Genomic DNA, 21,413 nt, shown 5'->3' with positions numbered 1-21,413 from the left:
GAGGCTAGCAAGCCGAAGAACACCATCCAACCATGAAGCACGGGGGGTGGCAGCATCATGTTGAGGGGGCGCTTTGCTGCAGGAGGGACTGGTGCACTTTACAAAATAAATGACATCACGAGGGAGGAAAATTAAGTGGATATATTGAAGAAACGTCTCAAGACATCAGTCAGGAAGTTAAAGTTTGGTCACAAATGGGTCTTCCAAATGGACAATGACCCCAAGCATACTTCCAAAGTTGTGGCAAAATGTCTTAAGGACAACAAAGTCAAGGTATTGGAGTGGCCATCACATTGGAGTGATGGTATTGGAGTGACCTCAATCCCATAGAAAATCTGTGGGCAGAACTGAAAATGAATGTGTGAGCAAGGAGGCCTGCAAACCTGACTCAGTTACACCAGCTCTGTCAGGAGGAATGGGCCAAAATTCACCCAACTTATTGTGGGAAGCTTGTGGAAGGCTTCCCGAAACGTTTGACCCAAGTTCAACAATTTATAGGCAATGCTACCAAATACTAATTGAGTCTATGTGAACTTGTGACCCACTGGGAATGTGATGAAAGAAATAAAATCTTAAATAAATAATTATCTCTAGTATTATTTTGACATTTCACATTCTTAAAATAATGTGGTGATCCTAACTGACCTAGGACAGGATATTTTTACTAGGGTTAAATGTCAGGATTTGTGAAATCCCGAGTTTAAATGTATTTTGTTAAGGTGTATTTAAACTTCTACTTCAACTGTAGGTGGGGATAAAGTGACTAGGCAATGGGATAGATAATACACAGTAACAACAGCATATGTGATGAGTCAGAGGTTAGTGTATAAATGGTCAATGCAGATATTCCGTGTAGCTATTGGTTCAATTTTTTAACAAAGTGTTAAGCAGTCTCAGTCTCAGTCTCATAGCTAAACAGCTTAGAAGCTGTTCAGGGTCCTGTTGGTTCCTGACTTGGTGCATCGGTACCTCATGCTGTGCAGTAGAGGAGGGCGCAGTCTATAACCTGGGGGGCTGGAATCTTTGAAAAATGTTAGGCCCCTCCTCTGACACCTCCTGATATTGAACGCCTGGATGGCAGGGAGCTCTGCCCCAGTGATGTACTGGGCTGTACATACAAACCTATGTAGCGCCTTGTGTTTGAATGCCAAACAGTTGCCGTACCAGGCGATGATGCAGCCAGGCAAGATGCTCTCAGTGTTGTAGCTGTAGAACTTTTTTAGGATGTGAGGGCCTATGCCAATCTTTTCAGCCTATTGAGGGGGCTCTTCACGACTGTGTTGATGTGTGTGGACCATGATAGTTCCTTAGTGATGTGGACACAGAGGAACTTGAGGCTTGAGACCTGTCCCACAACAGTTCCGTCAATGTGGATGGGGGAGTGCTCGGCCCTCTGTTTCTTGTAGTCCACTATCCTCTCCTTTGTCTTGCTGACATTGAGGGAGATGTTGTAGTGTTGGTACTGTGGCTGTCAGGTCTCTGACCTCTTCACTGTAGGCTGTCTCATCGTTGTTGGATTCGTGCACGGCCATGCAGTCGTGGGTGAACAGGGAGTACAATAGACTCTTGCCAGCTGCTCAGCACACGCTCTGAGTACACATACTGGCAATTTGTCTGGCCCTGCAGCCTTGGGAATGTTAACCTGTTTAAAGGTCTCACATCAGCTACGGAGAGCGTGATCACACGGTCGTCCAGAACAGCTGAAACACTCAAGCATAGTTCAGTGTTTCTAGTCTCGAAGCAGGCATATAATGTATTTAGCTCATCTGGTAGGCTGGCTTCACTGGACACTTAGTGGCTGGGTTTCCCTTTGTAATTCGTGATAATTTGCAAGCCCTGTCACATGTAGAAGGATACGTTCTTGTCCTGTATTAGTGACCCGCTCATTGAAAGTGGCAGCTCTAGCCTTTAGCTCAGTGTTGATGTTGCATTTTATCCATGGCTTCTGGTTGGGATATGTACGTACTGTCACTGTGGGGACGACGTCATCAATGCACTTATTAATAAAGCCGGTGACTGATGTGGTAATCTCCTCAATGCCATCAGATGATGGAACAAATTCCAGTCTGAGCTAGTGAAACATTCCTGTAGCTTAGCATCCTCTTCATTGGACCACTTCTGTATTGAGTGTGTCACTAGTACTTCCTGTTTTTGTTTTTGCTTGTAAGCAGGTATCATGAGGATAGATTTATGGTCAGATTTGACAAATGGAGGGCAAGGAGAGCTTTGTGTGTGTTTCTATGTGTGTGGAGTCAAGGTGTTCTAGATTATTATAATACTTTTTTCAGGCACTGATTGCACAATAGAACGGAGGCTAGAGGAAATGTATCCACTCTCCCATGTGCCGACATCTAAAGTGCTGTCTCCTCCTTCGTGTGTCAGTGATTTGGCATGGTCCTCAATCAATACGTCTTCCGCCACTGACTCATCAAAGTACACGTCTTCAAATGGAGGTTAGTGATAGCCATTCTGATGTCCAGAAGCCATTTTTGGTTATAGGAAACGATGGCTGAAACTTTACCTACAAAAAAAAGTTAAGATCAGAGCCGAAAAATACACAAAATACACAATTGATCAGGAGCCCGGTAAACGTCCGCCATGCCCTCCGGAGCCATTATATGATATGACATGCTTTTCACACACAATGCAAGATGAGTCTTCTGGCAATTAGCTAAGCTGCTGCTGCAAATCAATACTCTTAAATTATAGATGACCTCGTTAATTGATTTTGCTGCAGTGTAAGGAGTGTGTCTGGTTACGTTGGATATGCAGGTGTCTAGGACTGCATTGAGGTCTCATGTCTGATGTCCTTGGGATATCTTCTCAGTACCACTGACGTGATGCTATGTCTATGCTAATTATATGGTGTCTGGGTCTATCATGATCCATGGGCATTAGAAGAAGACAACAGAAGATAAGATGACAATTTACAATCCGTCTGGAGCAACATAGAAGGTTTCTCTCTATCTTTTCTCCCCATTCCTCTTTCTTTGACTAGACGGTTGATCTTACTAGTTTGTTCAAAAGTGAATCCCACCCTTTTGCTCTTTAATGGATGTAGTGTGTCAAATGTTTTGACATGTCTCCTGCTCTCCTCCTCCTCTCTCACTCGTCATCCGGTTTGGTTCTCCCCATGGGCAGATCTGTTCATCCATCCATCCACATGAATCACCTGATGCTCCCTCGTCTCACTGCAGAGACCAGCTCTCTCGGCCAAGCCTCAACAGCAAGCATCTCAAGTTTCTCAGACTGCCTTCTATCCTCGATGAGCTAGCCCATGATCACAACCTGACCTTTGAGTCAAAAGAGCCATTTGGGGCTTTTACAGCTCACTCTGGTACATCATGCCCTGTCACAACCAGTCGGCTCTCACTTTATCCCCTCAACAGTATCATACCACTCATAGCCATGAGGGGAATCCGGAGGCAGTACATAGATTCGACTAGCATCCACTCAGCTGAGTGCACAGCCACTGTGCACTGTGAGGTTTCTACTACCATGTGGGGGATCTATCATTTCCTCCTTCAAGTTGCCAAGATGCTGAGTCTGTCCAGTAAGAGGTGGCTTTGTTAAAAGCATTCATACCCCGCTATTTGTTCAAATCCCTTGCTGGAACCACAGACATTGGGGATTTGGTGGTGGTCTTGGCACCTCTTCTCAACAAGCCTAATGCCAGGTGTTTCATCTCACCCCTCATGTGGCATCAGAGGAGGATAAAAGCAGTCTTTCCGGCCATTCCACTATGCCGCTGGGAGTGCAGAAAACAAGCCAGGAAATGGAGCAGAAGCGAGGACAGAGGGTGAAAGAGTACCCCAATGACTTCTCCAACTGTGATGAGCCCCTGTTTGTAATAGTGGCCCAGGGGACAGATTATGCCATTTTCTACCTCTACCCGACGGCCCTTCCCCCACCCCAAATCAGCATGTCCATGTCCTTAGTAAAGAGGAACTAAATTGACATGGGTCCTGCAGAAGAGTAAAAACCTAAGGAAACATACAATTTGACTGCCCTGGAGAGCTGCTATGAATGCTACTGTCAGCCATAGTGAAGGGATAACAACAGTTCTGCTCCAGTTCAACTCTATTGGATTAATGTTATACATAACACTGTGGTTCCTCAGTGAAATAGCTAGTGGACTTTGTGAGTTGAATCAAATCAAAGTATACTGTGCGATAGAATGCACTCAGGAACGTCTTGCATTATTCGGTGGTGTTAACATAGCCAGCAAATTTCCAAAAACAAACCAATTGATCTAGAATTTTCATCAGAGCTGCGTTTCTAAAGCTGTGGGCCTGGCACAACTTATGCCCCACTTTCACAGTTGGAAATATATTTCAGTTACACAGTTGCTTCTTAAATGTGTTATTTTTCAGTCAACACAGTCACTCCTTACATAAGTTTTATTTAAGTCATTTGCACAGTCACACCTTACATTAGTTATATCTCAGTCAGTTACAGTCACTCCTTACATTAGTTATATTTCAGTCACTGTCATTCTATACATTAGTTATATTTCAGTCACTGTCATTCTATACATTAGTTATATTTCAGTCACTGTCATTCTATACATTAGTTATATTTCAGTCACTGTCATTCTATACATTAGTTATATTTCAGTCACTGTCATTCTATACATTGGTTATATTTCAGTCACTGTCATTCTATACATTAGTTATATTTCAGTCACTGTCATTCTATACATTAGTTATATTTCAGTCACTGTCATTCTATACATTGGTTATATTTCAGTCACTGTCACTCTATACATTAGTTATATTTCAGTCACTGTCATTCTATACATTAGTTATATTTCAGTCACTGTCATTCTATACATTCGTTATATTTCAGTCACTGTCATTCTATACATTAGTTATATTTCAGTCACTGTCATTCTATACATTAGTTATATTTCAGTCACTGTCATTCTATACATTGGTTATATTTCAGTCACTGTCATTCTATACATTGGTTATATTTCAGTCACTGTCATTCTATACATTGGTTATATTTCAGTCACTGTCATTCTATACATTAGCTATATTTCAGTCACTGTCATTCTATACATTGGTTATATTTCAGTCAGTTTCACCGTCACTCCTTACATTAGTTTTCACTCCTCTTTTCATCTTAGCAAGTTGCATTTGACAATTTTCTGATGATATTTGATGGCAGTTATAGCATTCTGTGAAGTTATTATTTCTGAAATATCATTCGTTTCAAGAGGATATCCTATGAAAATGGAAAGTGGACAACCCATTTGGAGAGTATGTTTGTCTCTACGTAAGACTGTAATTTGGTTAGAGAAAATTCAGGAAGCCTTAACTGAAGCAGGTGCTAAAATCATTCCCATTCAAACACAGCACTACAATTTACCTTGGAACCTTCCCCTCTGTGAAGTTTGTTTGACGGAGATCAGATCAACATTGTTGCTAATGTTCTAATTTACTCCTATTCCAATTATTCCCATCGGGACATCATGTTAATGAACACGGCCCAGTCAATACAGAGATTGCAGGACTCCCGCCTGCTCCACGGCTAATTAAAGGAGCTCTCTGTACTTAATGAGAAACATGTCCTTCACCCAGTCAGTAAACAAGACAAACAGCCAGGACTAGACAATGCACAGACACTGTGTTATGTGGTTGACCATTCTGAGGGTTCTACACAACACTATGATGTGGTTGACCATTCAAATGGAACTGTAACACACTTGCATAAACCACACAAACTTGTCGGAAATAACTTGGTGGGTGTATTGACAGCAAAATCATGAACAACAAAGCAACACAATAATGATTCAATAATGAGTAAATGGATGGTCCTGTCAGAGCTAATGGCCAAAAATGTAATCTACAAAGTATTTTATTTTTTAAATTCTATGTCTACTCTCCACTAAAGGAGGGTGAGATACTGGAGAAAAGAGAAACAAATGCTAGGGTTACCACAGCCACAAGGTCATAAAGCCCACCTATTTCCACAATTTCTCTTCTTAAAATGTGATTTAAACCTAACATTAATCCTAACCTTTACCATACTGCTAAATTTATGTCTGACCCTAACCTTAAATTAAGACCAAAAAAGCTACTTTTTGTTTTCATTAATTTTTACGATATCGCCGAATTCAAGATGGCACCTGTGGGATGGACATGCTTCCAACCACGCCCATGTCTACAACATTAAACAAATACTGCCTCATAGGCACCTTTATTAATACAGGTTAGTCTCATTGATACAGTGCCTTGCAAAAGTATTCACCCCCTTGGCGGTTTTGGACATACACAAAATAATCCAAATTGGTGAAGTGAATTTTAAAAAATTACCCCGAAAATGACAAAAATTAGAAAAATAAAATAAAAATAAATGGAAAGTGATGCTTGCATATGTATTCACCCCCTTTGCTATGAAGCCCCTAAATACGATCGGGTGCAACCAATTACCTGCAGAAGTCAAATCAAATCAAAGTTTACAACAGGTGTAGACCGTACAGTGAAATGCTTACTTACAAGCTCTAACCAATAGTGCAATAGTGCAAAAAAGGTATTAGGTAAACTATAGGTAAGTAAAGAAATAAAAACAACAGTAAAAAGACAGTGAAAAATAACAGTAGCGAGGCTATATACAGTAGCGAGGCTATAACAGTAGTGAGATTACATACAGGCACCGGTTAGTCAGGCTGATTGAGGTAGCATGTACATGTAGATATAGTTAAAGTGACTATGCATATGTGATAAACAGAGAGTAGCAGCAGCGTAAAAGAGGGGTTGGGGGGGGCACACAATGCAAATAGTCCTGGAAGCCATTTGATTACCTGTTCAGGAGTCTTACGGCTTGGGGGTAAAAACTTTGACAAGCCTTTATGTCCTAGACTTGATACTCCGGTACCGCTTGCCATGTGGTAGTAGAGAGAACAGTCTATGACTGGGGTGGGGCCTTTCTCTGACACTGCCTGGTGTCGGGGTCCTGGATGGCAGGCAGCTTAGCCCCAGTCATATACTGGGCCGTGTGCACTTCCCTCTGTAGTGCCTTGCAGTCGGAGGCCGAGCAATTGCCGTACCAGGCAGTGATGCAACCAGTCAGGGTGATCTCCATGTTGCAGCTGTAGAACCTTTTGAGGATCTGAGGACCCATGCCAAATCTTTTTAGTTTCCTGAGGGGGAATATGCTTTGTCGTGCCCTCTTCACGACTGTCTTGGTGTGTTTGGACAATTCTAGTTTGTTGGTGATGTGGACACCAAGGAACTTGAAACGCTCAAGCTGCTCCACTACAGCCTCGTTGATGAGAATGGGGACATGCTCAGTCCTACTCTTCCTGTAGTCCACAATCATCTGCTTAGTCTTGGTTACATTGAGGGACAGGTTGTTATTCTGGCACCACCCGACCAGGTCTCTGACCTCCTCCCTATAGGCTGTCTCGTCGTTGTCTGTGATCAGGCCTACTACTGTTGTGTCATCTTCAAACTTAATGATGGTGTTGGAGTCGTGCCTGGCCATGCAGTCGTGGGTGAACAGGGAGTACAGGAGGGGACTGAGCACACACCCCTGGGGGGGCTCCAGTGTTGAGGATCAGCATGGCAGATGTGTTGCTACCCACCCTCAACAACTGGGGGCGGCCTGTCAGGATGTCCAGGATCCAGTTACAGAGGGAGGTGTTTAGTCCCAGGATCCTTAGCTTAGTGATGAGCTTTGAGGGTACTATGGTGTTGAACGCTGAGCTGTAGTCAATGAATAACATTCTCACATAGGTGCTCCTTTTGTCCAAGTGGGAAAGGGCAGTGTGGAGTGCAATAGAGATTGTGTCATCTGTGGATCTGTTTGGGCAGTATGCAAACTAGTGGGTCTAGGGTTTCTGGGATAATAGTGTTGATGTGAGCCATTACCAGCCTTTCAAAGCACTAAATGGCTACCGACGTCATACACCTGTTCTGAAAGGCCCCAGAGTCTGCAACACCACTAAGTAAGGGGCACCACCAAGCAAGTGGCACCATGAAGACCAAGGAGCTCTCCAAACAGGTCAGGGACAAAGTTGTGGAGAAGTAATATGGATTATATTATTTAAAAAATATCAGAAACCTTGAACATCCCACAGACCACCATTAAATCCATGATTTTTTTAAATGGAAGTAACATGGCACCACAACAAACCTGCCAAGAGAAGGCCGGCCACCAAAACTCACGGACCAGGCAAGGAGGGCATTAATCAGAGAGGCAACAAAGATACCAAAGATAACCCTGAAAGAGCTGCAAAGCTTAACAGCGGAGATTGGAGTATCTGTCCATAGGACCACTTTAAGCCGTACACTCCACAGATCTGGGCTTCATGAAAGAGTGGCCAGAAAAAATCCATACCTAAAGAAAAATTAAGCAAACACGTTTTGTGTTCGCCAAAAGGCATGTGAGAGACTCCCCAAACATTTGGAAGAAGGTACTCTGGTCAGATGAGACAGAAATTGAGCTTTTTGGCCATCAAGGAAAACGTTATGTCTGGTGCAAACCCAACACCTATCATAACCCCGAGATCACCATCCCCACAGTGAAGGATGGTGGTGGCAGCATCATGCTATGGGGGTGTTTTTCATTGGCAGGCACTGGAAAACTGGTCAGAATTGAAGGAAGGATGGATGGCGCGAAATACAGGGAAATTCTTGAGGGAAACCTGTTTCAGTCTTCGAGAGATTTGAGACTGGGACAGAGGTTCACCTTTCAGCAGGAAATGAATTTAAGCATACTGCTGAAGCAAAACTCAAATTATTTAAGCTCTCTAGGGTATGTGGGACGCTAGCGTCCCATCTGGCCAACATCTGGTGAGTTTGCAGAGCGCCAAATTCAAATACAGAAATGCTCATTATAAAAATTCAGATTTTTTTTTTTTTTTTACATAGGTTTAAAGATGAACTTCTTGTTAATCGAACCACGGTGTCAGACTTATAAAATGCTTTTCGGCGAAAGCACACCTAGCCCAGAACATACCTAGCCGAGAACATTGCCCAGTTGACAAATTATTACAAACAGTAACCAGCCAAGCCGAAGCATTACAAAACTCAGAAATAGAGATAAAATTAATCCCTTATATTTGATGATCTTCATAAGGTGGTACTCAGAAGACATTAATTTACTCAATAAATGTTCCTTTTGTTTGATAAATTCTCTTTATATCCAAAAACCTCCGTTTTGTTAGCATATTTTCTTCAATAATCCACAGGCTCAAACTCAGTCAAAACAGGCAGACAAAAAAAATCTAAATTGTATCCGTAAAGTTCATAGAAACATGTCAAACGATGTTCATATTCAAGCCTCAGGTTGTTTTTTTTTAGCCCAAATGACCTATAATATTTCAACTGGACAATAATGTCATCAATATAAAAGGTAAACAAGAAATGCACTCTCTCGGGATTGCGCATAAAAAAGCTCTGCGACACGGTAGGGTCCACTCATTCAGACTGGTCTTACTTTCTCATTTATAATAATACAAGCCTGAAACAATTTCTAAAGACTGTTGACATCTAGTGGAAGGCATAGGAACTGCAAATTGAGTCCTAAGTCAATGGATACTGTAATGGCATTGAATAGAAAACTACAAAAACAAAAATACTTCCTGAATGGATTTTTCTCAGGTTTTCGACCTGCCTAATCAGTTATGTTATACTCACAGACACTATTGCAACAGTTTTGGAAACTTTAGAGTGTTTTCTATCCAAATCTACCAGTTATATGCATATCATATATTCTGGGCCCGAGTAGCAGGCCGTTTAATTTGGGCATGCTTTTCATCCAAAATTCCGAATGCTGCCCCCTACAGTAGAGAGGTTAAGGGGAAACATTTAAATGTCTTGGAATGGCCTAGTCAAAGCCCAGACCTCAATCCAATTGAGAATCTGTGGTATGACTTAAAGGTTGCTTTACACCAGTGGAACCTGTCCAACTTAAAGGAGCTGGAGCCGTTTTGCCTTGAAGAATGGGCCAAAATCCCAGTGGCTAGATGTGCCAAGCTTATAGAGAAATACCCCAAGAGACTTGCAGCTGTAATTGCTGCAAAAGGTGGCTCTTCAAATTATTGACTTTGGGGGGGTGAATGGTAATGCATGCTCAAGTTCTGTTTTTTACTCTTATTTCTTGTCTGTTTCACAATGAAAAATATTTTTGCATCTTCAAAGTGGTAGGCATGTTGTGTAAATCAAATGATACAACCCCCCCCCAAAAAAAATCTATTTTAATTCCAGGTTGTAAGGCAAAATAAGAAAAATGCCAAGGGGGTTGAATACTTTCGCAAGCCGCTATATAAAATCAATTTTTCAAGAGATAGTGTTTCACAGTGACAGCTTCTTGGCAATAATGAGAGAGGGTTTATTAACTGGAGCCGTGGAGCACCGGTTTATGGCCTGTGGTGTGAATGGGCAAACACGGGGAGGGAGGAGCGCCCTTCTCAAATGGAACAGTAATCTGTGCCACTCGGTCATGTTGTCAACAAAGCAGCATGGTGCATCATTCAGAAACATAACATCTCTTCTACATGGAATATACTGTATGTTTTAATTTTCTAACTAGTTCTCAGTGGGAAGGAAAATAAAAAAATCAATCACTTTTGCATGTGACAACACAGAATCCTACTCATTACTCCACGTGCTTATTCTAGCCGAGGCTACGCAACTTTTCCTTTGAGCCAACTTCACCGTGGGCTTTGAGCGCAGAGCCTGGCTCATGCCCAGGAGGCAGCCTCAATATGAAATCTGGATCAGAAGCTCATAGCAGTGAAGCATGACTTTTTTTTTCCCAGTGAGTTTACTTCATCTTCAAAGTTCAATCTGTAAAGTTTAATGTTTTAAGACAGAAGCATAACTTTCCATCATTAAATCAACTTTATTCATTTATTTTTCAAATAAAATGAGAATCACATCCATAAATCATGAGATTTACTCTAATACCATATTTTACAAGTATATTGTAGATCTTAACAGCTGGCTAACTACAATATCGTAATACGTTTGAAAGTAATACGTTATATTCTTTATTTGTGAATCAGGAAATTGTAATTGATTCAAGGATTGTTATAACTTATCACAGGGATTAACAGGCCCTGTAAAGTTGCAGATATGGCTGCTTTTTTTGTGTGGTATCTACACACCTGATGGGGGTAGTAAGGTGCTTTTGTAAGTGAAATGTTTAATTATTGATATATTTTCACTGAGTGACTCCCTCTGGCTTTTTTCATGAGTCAGCATCCTCTCAAAATGTAGATGAATAACAACATGAAGTTATCTGCAAATGTTTGTTACCACATTAAATATGGACTTAAACATCTTCAGGTGAGCAACAAGAGTGGGCACACATTGCATTTCCATCACTGCACTGACACATTCCTAAATCAAAGAAAAAGTGGGCAATCTCCCAGGGCCCTGAGACTTGGTTGTAAAGTAGCTAGTGTTTTGTGCAGTGTGGCTATTGGACCTGATTCTAGAGATTGGTTTTACTCTTGAGCAGTCCAGAGCACAGCTGCATCCTGGGACTTTTTCCTAGTTGACTGACACCCCCATCCATTGGCTGGTTTATCGTAGTCCAATCTTGACAGAACTTTGAGTATCCTACAGCTGTCTGTGATGTACAGAATTAGCCTTCAGACCAGTGACAGTGGAACAAAACGTCCCCAGTAACATAGCAACTGATGACCTTTGAAAGAGCCCAATTTCATTGTGGGAATCTGTTTTCAGAGGCGCATAGAAATCTGTCGATGTGCCCTTGAGCAAGGCACTGAACCCTAATTGCTCCTGTAAGTCGCTCTGGATAACAGCGTCTGCTATACAAATGAACATGTAATAATTTAGGGAAGAGGGACAATATCCATATCCAAAAATATTTAAAACAGAATAAATGTAAAGCATGTAAAAGGAACAGGAAATACAGCTGATGTCACAAGAGAGACAAGGTTAAAATATGCTAATTCTAACTGTAGGTATTAAGAGCAACGTGAAAGCATTTAATGTGCTTTTTGGCAGCATTCTCTATAAGTACACATTGTGTTCCATTGTGAAGACTTGGGTTTGCTGCACAAAGGTTTGGGAAAGTTGTGGTGGATTGTAAAAAAAAACAAAAAAAACAACAGACATCAATCTTTCACCTGGCATCACCCTTTGGTAATAATGTTTTTTGTCCTAGGGCAGTAGCAGGCCTGATTGATGATCCAGGGTGATTGTTTTCATCCATCATGTCTTGAGAGGCCAGGTAAGGAGCCAGGCAGGGGGGAACTAAGAAATCACAGGCTAACTCGTGATTGAACGTTGTGGGGGGAGCAAATGTCAAGCAGCCCCTCTCTGTCTGGAGCCTGGTTTGATATGGTTTTGTCAAACAAAAAAACTATACATTGATGTGCATTGGCTTTCTAATCTTAATCTCTTGTTTGTCTTTGTTTTTCACTCACTGCTTATATATTTATAGATTTTCTAAATCGTCCCCAAGTTCAATTCCAACATGAATTTTCCTCAATCATTAGTGAATGATGACAATCAGTTGATAAGTTGATGGGCATGCTCAGTAAAAGTGATAACTGCCCATCAAATACTGTGCTAACCTGGTCTCAGAGCATTTTGTATTATTCTGTACGTAAATCTGAAACACTCCATTTAGGATTCTATGTTATATGGTATGTATTCATTTGTGGATGTCCATCACCCATTTCGTATATGATGTGTTCTAATTTACCATTTCTGTTATATTTTATGAATTTTCAAAAACGTACAATATGTTACGAATTTCCTAAATGTATGATATGTTACAAATTCTAGCAAGGTGGCTAACATTAGCTAGGCTAGGGCTTTGGGCTAGGGGTTAGGGTTAAGTTTAGAGTTAAGTTTAGGAATTAGGTTAGGGGAAGGGGAAGGGTTAACTAAAAGGGTTAGGGGAAGGGGAAGGGCTCGCTAACATGCAGAGTAGATGCAAAATAACTGAAAAGTAGTAAGTAGTTGAAAAGTTGAAAAAATGCAAAAGTTGTCCATGATGACTTTTGGGTTGCGAGATGTTCGCCTAATACACAAACCTATCCTCCCAATCCAATTAGCATAATAAAAAAATCCCCATCAAAATCTGTCCGTTTAAGCTACAGCTCAGTTTTTTTGCATTGGATGCGTCAAAGCATCCACCTATGTCGCACTGCCGCATGAAAGGTGACATACTGAGAGCAGGCTTTTGTCAGACCATGAGACATCCCGAAAATTGGTCTTCTCACAAAATCCTCTGTAGCATCTGTACGGTTTGGCCTACAAGCGTCTTGGGAATCTGTCTGAAGTAGGTACAGCTGATCTGCCAACTTCTATCTGTAGTGTCCACAAAGTTTGGGCTATGCACTAATATTACCCCTCTGTGGAAAGGTGAGACTCTCACAGTTGTTTTGCTTTAGGACGATAACACAGGTCTCACAAGAGTCATCTGAAGGTCCCCTGGTACCAGATTAAAAATGAATGCAAGTATATATGGAGAATGTTCACTGACAAAAATAAAACATTAAATAAACTCATCAAAAAAAGAATCGTCCTCTCACTGTCAACTGTTTATTTTCAGCAAACTTAACATGTGTAAATATTTGTATGAACATACCAAGATTCAACAACTGAAACATAAACTGAACAAGTTCTACAGACATGTAACTAACAGAAATGGAATAATGTGTCCCTGAACAAAGGGAGAGTCAAAATCAAAAGCAACAGTTAGTATCTGGTGTGGCCACCAGCTGCATTAAGTACTGTTGTGCATCTCCTCCTCATGGACTGCACCAGATTTGCCAGTTCTTGCAGTGAGATGTTACCCCACTCTTCCACCAAGGCACCTGCAAGTTCCCGGACATTTTCCATAGGCGACGTTGTTGCCGGTGATGTCTGGTGAGGACTTGCCTTACAACAAGCCTACAAGCCCTCAGTCCATTGATGGAGGGATTGTGCGTTGCTGGTGTAACTCGGGCAGTTGTTGCCACCCTGTACTTGTCCCACAGGTGTGATGTTTGAATGTACCGATCCTGTGCAAGTATTGTTAAAGGTGGTCTGTCACTGCGAGTATGATCAGCTGTCCGTCCTGTCTCCCTGTAGCGCTGTTTTAGCCATCTCACAGTACAGACATTGCAATTTATTGTCCTGACCACATCTGCAGTCCTCATGCCTCCTTGCAGCATGCCTAAGGCACATTCGCGCAGATGAGCAGGGACCCTGGTCATCTTACTTTTGGTGTTTTTCAGAGTCAGTAGAAAGGCCTCTTTAGTGTCCCAAGTTTTCATAACTGTGACCTTAATTGCCTTCCGTCTGTAAGCTGTTCATGTCTTAACAGCCATTCCACAGGTGCGTGTTCATTAATTGTTTATGGTTCATTGAACAAGCATGGAAACAGTGTTTTTAAGTCCTTTACAATGAAGATCTGTGAAGTTATTTGGATTTTACTAATTATCTTTGAAAAAAAATGGTCCTGAAAAAGGGATGTTTCTTTTTTTTGTATGTAATAATAATAAGATATTGGACAGACATTTCAGAGCAAACATCCCTGAATCTGTTATTCAAGGCCAAATACCTTATGTATGTGTCACGGCTGTTGGAATGAGAGGACCAAGGTGCAGCGTGCTGAGCGTAAATTTTATTTTAATTATCAAAAATTACGCCAAACAAAACAATAAACACTACGAACACCAATCGTGAAGCTCAAAAGCAAAGTGCTTTAAACAAAGTCAACTTCTCACAAACACAGGTACCGAAGTATGGTTCCCGATCAGAGAAAACGATAGACAGCTGTCCCTGATTGAGAACCATACCCAGCCAAACAAAGAAATAGAAAACATAGAACACAAAACATAGAATGCCTACCCAACTCACACCCTGACCAAACCAAAATAGAGACATTAAAAGGATCTCCAAGGTCAGGGCGTGACAGTACCCCACCCCCCAATGGTGCGGACTCCGGCTGCAAAAAACCTATAGGGGAGGGTCTGGGTGGGCATCTATCTGCGGTGGCAGCTTTGGTGCGGGACGTAGACCCCACTCCACCTCTGGCTTGGCCCACTTAGGTGGCGCCTCTAGCCTCTGGAAGCTCCGGGCTGGAGGGCGCCTCTGGAAGCTCCGGGCTGGAGGGCGCCTCTGGAGGCTCCGGGCTGGAGGGCGACTCTGGAGGCTCTGGGCTGAAGGGCGACTGGAGGCTCTGGGCTGCAGGGCGACTCTGCAATATTAACTATGGAAATTGTGTCACTTCTCTTGCGTTAATTGCATGCAGAGTCAGGGTATATGCAACAGTTGGGCGGCCTGGCTCTTTGCGAACTACTTTGCCAGAATTTTACATAATTATGACATAACATTGAAGGTTGTGCAATGTAACAGCAGTATTTAGATTTAAGGTTGCCAAACGTTCAATAAAATACGGAACGGTTCCGTATTTCACTGAAAGAATAAACGTTTTGTTTTCGAAATGATAGTTTCTGGTTTTGCCAATATTAATGACCAAAGGCTTGTATTTCTGTGTGTTATTATATTATAATTAAGTATAAGATTTGATATTTGATAGAGCAGTCTGACAGAGCGGTGGTAGGCAGCAGCAATAATCGGTATCGGTATCAGTGTTGAAAAATTATAATCGGTGGACCTCTATCCTCAACTCATGGCTCAGTCATTTAATTCAGGGTAAGTGGAGGTAGCCGTGAGTTAGCCTGTCACAGAGTAGGTTAGTTCTGAAGGATTAGTTGCCAAGGAAATGTACCTGGCTAAAAGGTGAGCCACTTTCGTATGACCAGTTATTCCGAGTTGAACCAATTGACTTGCCCAAAATTACCTTGTTAACTCCTCAAACCTGCTTCGTGGGATACCCCTCAAGCCAGTGCTGAATCAATATTCAAAATAGTTCATAGATAATCTCTGTCAAAATGATTGATGCTGGCTGTATCAGTTTGCACATGTTAACAACACTCCATTCTAATGTCGTTAGAAATTTGAGTAGGATTTGAAAATGGCACACATTTTAGAGTTGTTGGAAACGCCAACAAAAGATATACAACCTACACAAGACTATCCAGTTATGGAAATGACAATAGGTAATGGAGCGGTGCACATGTCTTAGTGTGTGGTGGACCTGAAGCTTCACATCCACTTTTCTGCTTGCTCTACTAAACCAATAGTTCTATTATTTGAAAAAGGCACTTAAGATTGAATTAACACACAAGGAAATGCATACCAGCGAGCTGAGAACTATACTGCACATTTAACAGGCTTTTATCACATTACATAGTCATTGCAACATGAGGATGGGTAGATAATTGCACAATGAATCAATTGCAATCCTTTACTTTCTGGATGCAGGGTTATAATGAAAACCTAGCCAAATAAGGACCTGTCAAATGGTTTGTGTGCACAAACAACAAGATTAATTGCCCTCTTTTCTGCAACAAGGGCATTCATGGCTCAAATTGAGTTATGCTTAGATATTGAACATGTAATGTTGCTTTGGCCTTGCTCAATCAATTGAGTGTAAAAAAAGAGGCCAATAAATACCAGAAATTATATTTCTGACTGATTGACATTGTGTTAAGCCATCTGGGAGCTAGTTTTTTTCCATGTGTGGCAGGTTTTATTATTGACAAGTAACTGATATTTATACCCATGCTACAGTGTGAGCACATCTGAAACACAATAGCCATACTAGGACCATATGGAAGGAGCTATATGAGGATGGGCTCATTGAAATGGCTGGAATAGATTCAATGGAATGGAGTCATATATTCCATTCCAGCCATTCCAATGAGCCCATCCTCCAATAGCTCCTCCCACCAGCCTCCTCCAATTCCAACCGGCTTCCTCTCTCAGTGTGTTGCTGCAATAAATCATGTTTTGACAGCAACTCTTGAATTTAATAGTGCAACGGTGTTACTTCTGTCCCTCTCCTCGCCCCAACCTGGGCTTGAACCAGAGCCCCTCTGAACACATTGACAAAAGTCAACCACGAAGCATCGTTACCTTTCGCTCCATAAAAGCCGCAGCACCCGCAGAACAAGGGAAACAACTACATCAAGGTCTCAGAGTGAGTGACATCATCCATTGAAACGTTATTAGCGCGCACTGCCAACTAGCTTTCATACAGGTTAAAATGGCATGGCGGGCGGTGTATCTGGTAAAATGAAAGAGCTTCCCACTGGGCACACACTGGTTGAATCAACAACAAATAATCACGTCATTTCAATTAAATTATGTTGAACCAACGTGGAATAGATGTTGAATTGACGTCTGTGCCCAGTTGGTTGTGTTAGAGTAATCCGTCAGAGACCATGACATTCGAGAGTTCAACGATCAAAATGATCTTGTCCAAGAACCAGGGGATTGTGTCTCACATAAAAAAAAATGTATCCAGACAAAGCTGAACAAATGATGTTGAGAGAACAGCTCTTATCCATCGCTTGCTTTGCTAAGGTGAAATGTATCATATTTTCCTGGATTGTGGTTACTGCAGTGACCTCTTTTTTGGCTTCTACTCCAGACATTCAAGTTTCAAACTGTAACCTGGTAGCAGTGTTAGACTTGGCCTTAGGAAACACTCTTTATGAATCATATAGGCCGAAATTCAATGGATACCATCATTCTCTTCCGTTCTCTTAAAATGTGTTGTGCTGAGTTACCATTTGCCAGTAGATGTATTGAGTGAATTTGTTAGCTTCAGTGATTACCCGAGGAGACAAAAGAGGAGACAAAAACATGAGTAAATTGCTGATGCTTGTGGTTAGTTACCATGCATTATGTTAGTGGCACAGTGTTCGTAACAACTATTATTTAAATGGGGATGTGACACCATAAATCAAGAGTCTGATAATGCTGAAATTCAAGGTTTTAAAGGATTTACACAGACATGCTTGCCTTTAGAATATATTATAGAAGCAGTGTTTTAACAATATCTGGGTAGGTAAGACTGGAAATTGTTATTTGTCTTTAACTAGGCAAGAACCAATTCTGATTTTCAATGACAGCCTAGGACAGTGGGTTAACTGCCTTGTTCAGGGGCAGAACAGCAGTCTTTTACTTGGCAGCTCTGGGATTTGATCATGCAACCTTTTGGTTAATAGTCCAACACTCTAACCAGTAGCCTACATATCGCCCCAAATTAAGGTAGAGATAGTACAAAACACAAGCTATCATATTCAAGGTGAGACCATAAATGAATACTGGGTAGATCACACAATCAACTTCATGTAGATGGTGCCAATCAGTCCTATTCATTTCTGATTGAGGCCTAACATGTATAGTAGGAGACAGACAACAGGTAGCAGAGAATATGGACTCAGTTTGACTTGAAACCATTGTATGGCGAACTACCTCTTTAAGAGCCTTCTTAAAGGTTTAGTGTTTAGTCGCTTAATGAAAGTAATTGAAGCAAATACCAATTTATACAGCTCAAAGGAGATTGCATTAATAAAGGAGATTGTTTGATCGTTGTTGTTGAATTTGGGATTGATCTTGGGTATTTTGCATAATTTCCTTTCAGATATTTTGCTCAGGAAACTTACCCCAATAAATCACAAACATGGCAACCCTCAACTTTATTCATCAATAAGGCATAAACTCTTAAAATGAAAAAGTTACGTTGTTTTTTATTCAATTTTTCTCACAGTTAAAGAGACAGACGAAGCGATTAATGGGTAGATAAGATCAAATACCAGAACTTTATAGGCTCACATCACACAGAGGAATATTAATAATGAACTTGTTTAAAAAAAAAACATCATCACAGATATGAAAAGAAAGCTGCTATGTAACAAAGTGTGGAATCCTGTGTGAAATCTCATGTTTCATACAGTGTCCAATCAAGGCATGATTTTTATGGTAAAATTAAGTGAAATAATTAACACCAACCTAAGTTAACCACAGCCAAAAGGTATACTGTTACGAATAATTACACTAAAGTTGACCTTATTGTAATGATTAGGTAAAAGTTGGTGTGTATCTTATTAGCTTATTATGGCAAGTGCAGAACTTTCCCAGCATGCCCCTGACTTGTCTTTCCTGAGGGTAAGGGAAGTCAGAAATGATGTCTTGGTAGTCCGGTAGCCATTCCCTCAGGCACCTCTCCCTCACACACTGGCTGTATGGCTGGCCAGAGAAGCAACCTTCGAAGAGCTAGTGGACTTGTAACAGTCTGATCAAGGGCAGAATAGAAATCGACTCCTCATTAAATCTGCGAGGGTGTAATAATCATTGGTCCTTCAGGACTGACCAAGGCATGCCTTTATGCTATGGCTCAACCTTTTTTTAATTTACCCTGGTCTGCGATCAGAATGACCATTATTAAATCCCTTATGAATCCACCGCGTGTGTCTATTTCATTCACGTGGATCTGGGTCCGCAAGTGTAGCGAGAGGACAAAGCATCACGCAGTGTAACAGTCCTTTAGCTGGAAACTATGTTGGCAGTATTTCAAATGATTTCAAATGTTCATCAAGCATTGTTAGGGAAAGAGGCCGTGCACAATCCAGTTCCATGCCCTCATGGATGGTAACTGTGATTGTCTTATCAGAGGTTTTCTGTATTTTAGTGTGACAAAAGTACATAATTAATAGTGGTATATGTGCTCACATCGCCTGCGTCCTCTTGATGTGTTTTCAAGTCAAGTTTTGACTATCAAAGTAACTTTATGGGAAACTCAAAAAACGTTTTGCTTAATTTTCAACCCAAAAAAGTCCCTTCTTTGAAAGAAAAATACTGTTATAATTAAAATCACAAGATGCAATACAGCTCCTAGAAGTTGAGTAGGATTATTTAACTCTGAAAGTTTTTCAAACAGACAGAGAGGCAGCTAAAGAATCTTTGAACTTCACATTTCCCTTCACTCATTTCCACTTTTCCCTTTGACCCCTAAGGAAGAGGGATAAAATGCATATTTAACTGATAAACTCCCAGATGCAAGCAGGTACATTAAGGTGGTAGGGAACAGGGCTGAACAGCAAAGATCACTCAGGTCCTTCCAGTAGGACTCTACTTCCCCTTTTTCCCATGTTCTTAAGTGATAACAGCCACAGCCAATATTCACGCTTCATTTAATTTCATTATCACATCTCATTCGCCTCATCGCCTCAGTTCCCAGGCTACCCTTTCATCTCAGCATGTATAAATCACTCATAGACAGCATCCATAATAGGGGGTTTGTAATCCAAGGTTTGTGAAACCAATTTACCGTCCTCCTAAAGAATTTGCTAGAGAGAAAATGCGCTACATGGTAGATACAATTTATTTCACGTCTCACCTGTAATCGTCACATGTGGTTTTCACTCACGCATATGTGCATAATGATTATGTGCATACTTTTTTATCTCAATTATGATCATGATAATGATTATAGTGATGATTATACTGTATGTGGGCAACAAAACATTTAACACAAATCGTCCATTGATATCAAGGCATTGTTTATGCAAAAGACTTGAGATACTCATACACATCTCAACAAAAGACTTGGCCAAGTATGATAAAGGTTGTCTTTGGGAGAACAAAATAACATTTGACAAACCTCATTGGGGATATGGGGTAACGTCTAAAGGTCACTGTTTCCTTGGCCCCTCATATGTCATCATCTGGAGGTTTCATTGAATGTCACCTGGTCAGATGAAGCATGGGTTGGCTTCCCCACACCAGATCTTAGAACACTAATGGCCTAGTGTTCTGATCAATAACATTTAGCCTAGCAGACCATACTGCTCCTTGTCCTCTACTTTCCTGCTGACCTTGACTTCATCCAACCTGGAAATTGTAGCTGTCATAAAATGGTTCTCTCAATAACAATTGCTTTCTCCTTCACAGGGCAGCATGGACTCCAGGTTTCTCAACAGGGGACCCGCTGTGTGTGCAGGTTTTCATTTTCAACCAACCACTCTGAGTTTAACATGGTTCAATTAAATTGCCACAGTTGGACTATTTGAAGTATTACCGGTAGCTATTTGAAAGTTTCCAGGTGTTATTTTAATTTCGGACACTATTTCAAAGACATATTGAATCAGACTGTAACCCTTAAGCATTTGGACTTACTAATTAGTGTCTAATTGATGCTCAGCAGGAATAAAACTAATTCTACTGAGAAGCACAAATGTTGCCCTACTAGACTTCATTAATGACTGGCTTATTTGGTTCATAGGACCATAACAGAGAGAAAGAAAACTGAAGCAAAACATATTATAATTCAGGAGAGATTCAAATTGTAAAAGACATTTCAAAGCTTAATTTTGGATCACACTGGGCCCTTAAACTGGCTTACTTCATTGAACCTTTATTTATTAACTACAATGACAGTCTACCCTGGCCAAACCCGGACGATGCTGGGCCAATTGTGCACCGCCCTATGGGACTCACAATCACTGGCCAGATGTGATACAGCCTGGATTTGAACTAGGGACTGTAGTGACACCTCTTGCACTGAGATGCAGTGCCTTA

At 41.2% G+C, this 21,413-nt stretch overlaps 1 long non-coding RNA gene across 1 annotated transcript in view; it reads left to right on the top strand.

Moving 5' to 3' along the window:
- The window catches only part of LOC149972873 (uncharacterized), a 100,605-nt gene extending 79,535 nt beyond the window's left edge, over positions 1–21,070 (top strand). The window contains exon 3 of the long non-coding RNA XR_016490676.1: positions 20,787–21,070. This is a non-coding gene — a long non-coding RNA (uncharacterized LOC149972873). The remainder of the gene's footprint in view (positions 1–20,786) is intronic.
- Positions 21,071–21,413: the final 343 nt, after the last annotated feature.

The sequence above is a fragment of the Oncorhynchus mykiss genome, chromosome 22 (genome assembly GCF_057628025.1).
Source record: "Oncorhynchus mykiss isolate SJ-2025 chromosome 22, ASM5762802v1, whole genome shotgun sequence".
Lineage (NCBI taxonomy): Eukaryota > Metazoa > Chordata > Actinopteri > Salmoniformes > Salmonidae > Oncorhynchus > Oncorhynchus mykiss.
Note: the sequence above shows the minus strand (reverse complement) of the source record. Positions and strands in the feature narration are given on the sequence as shown.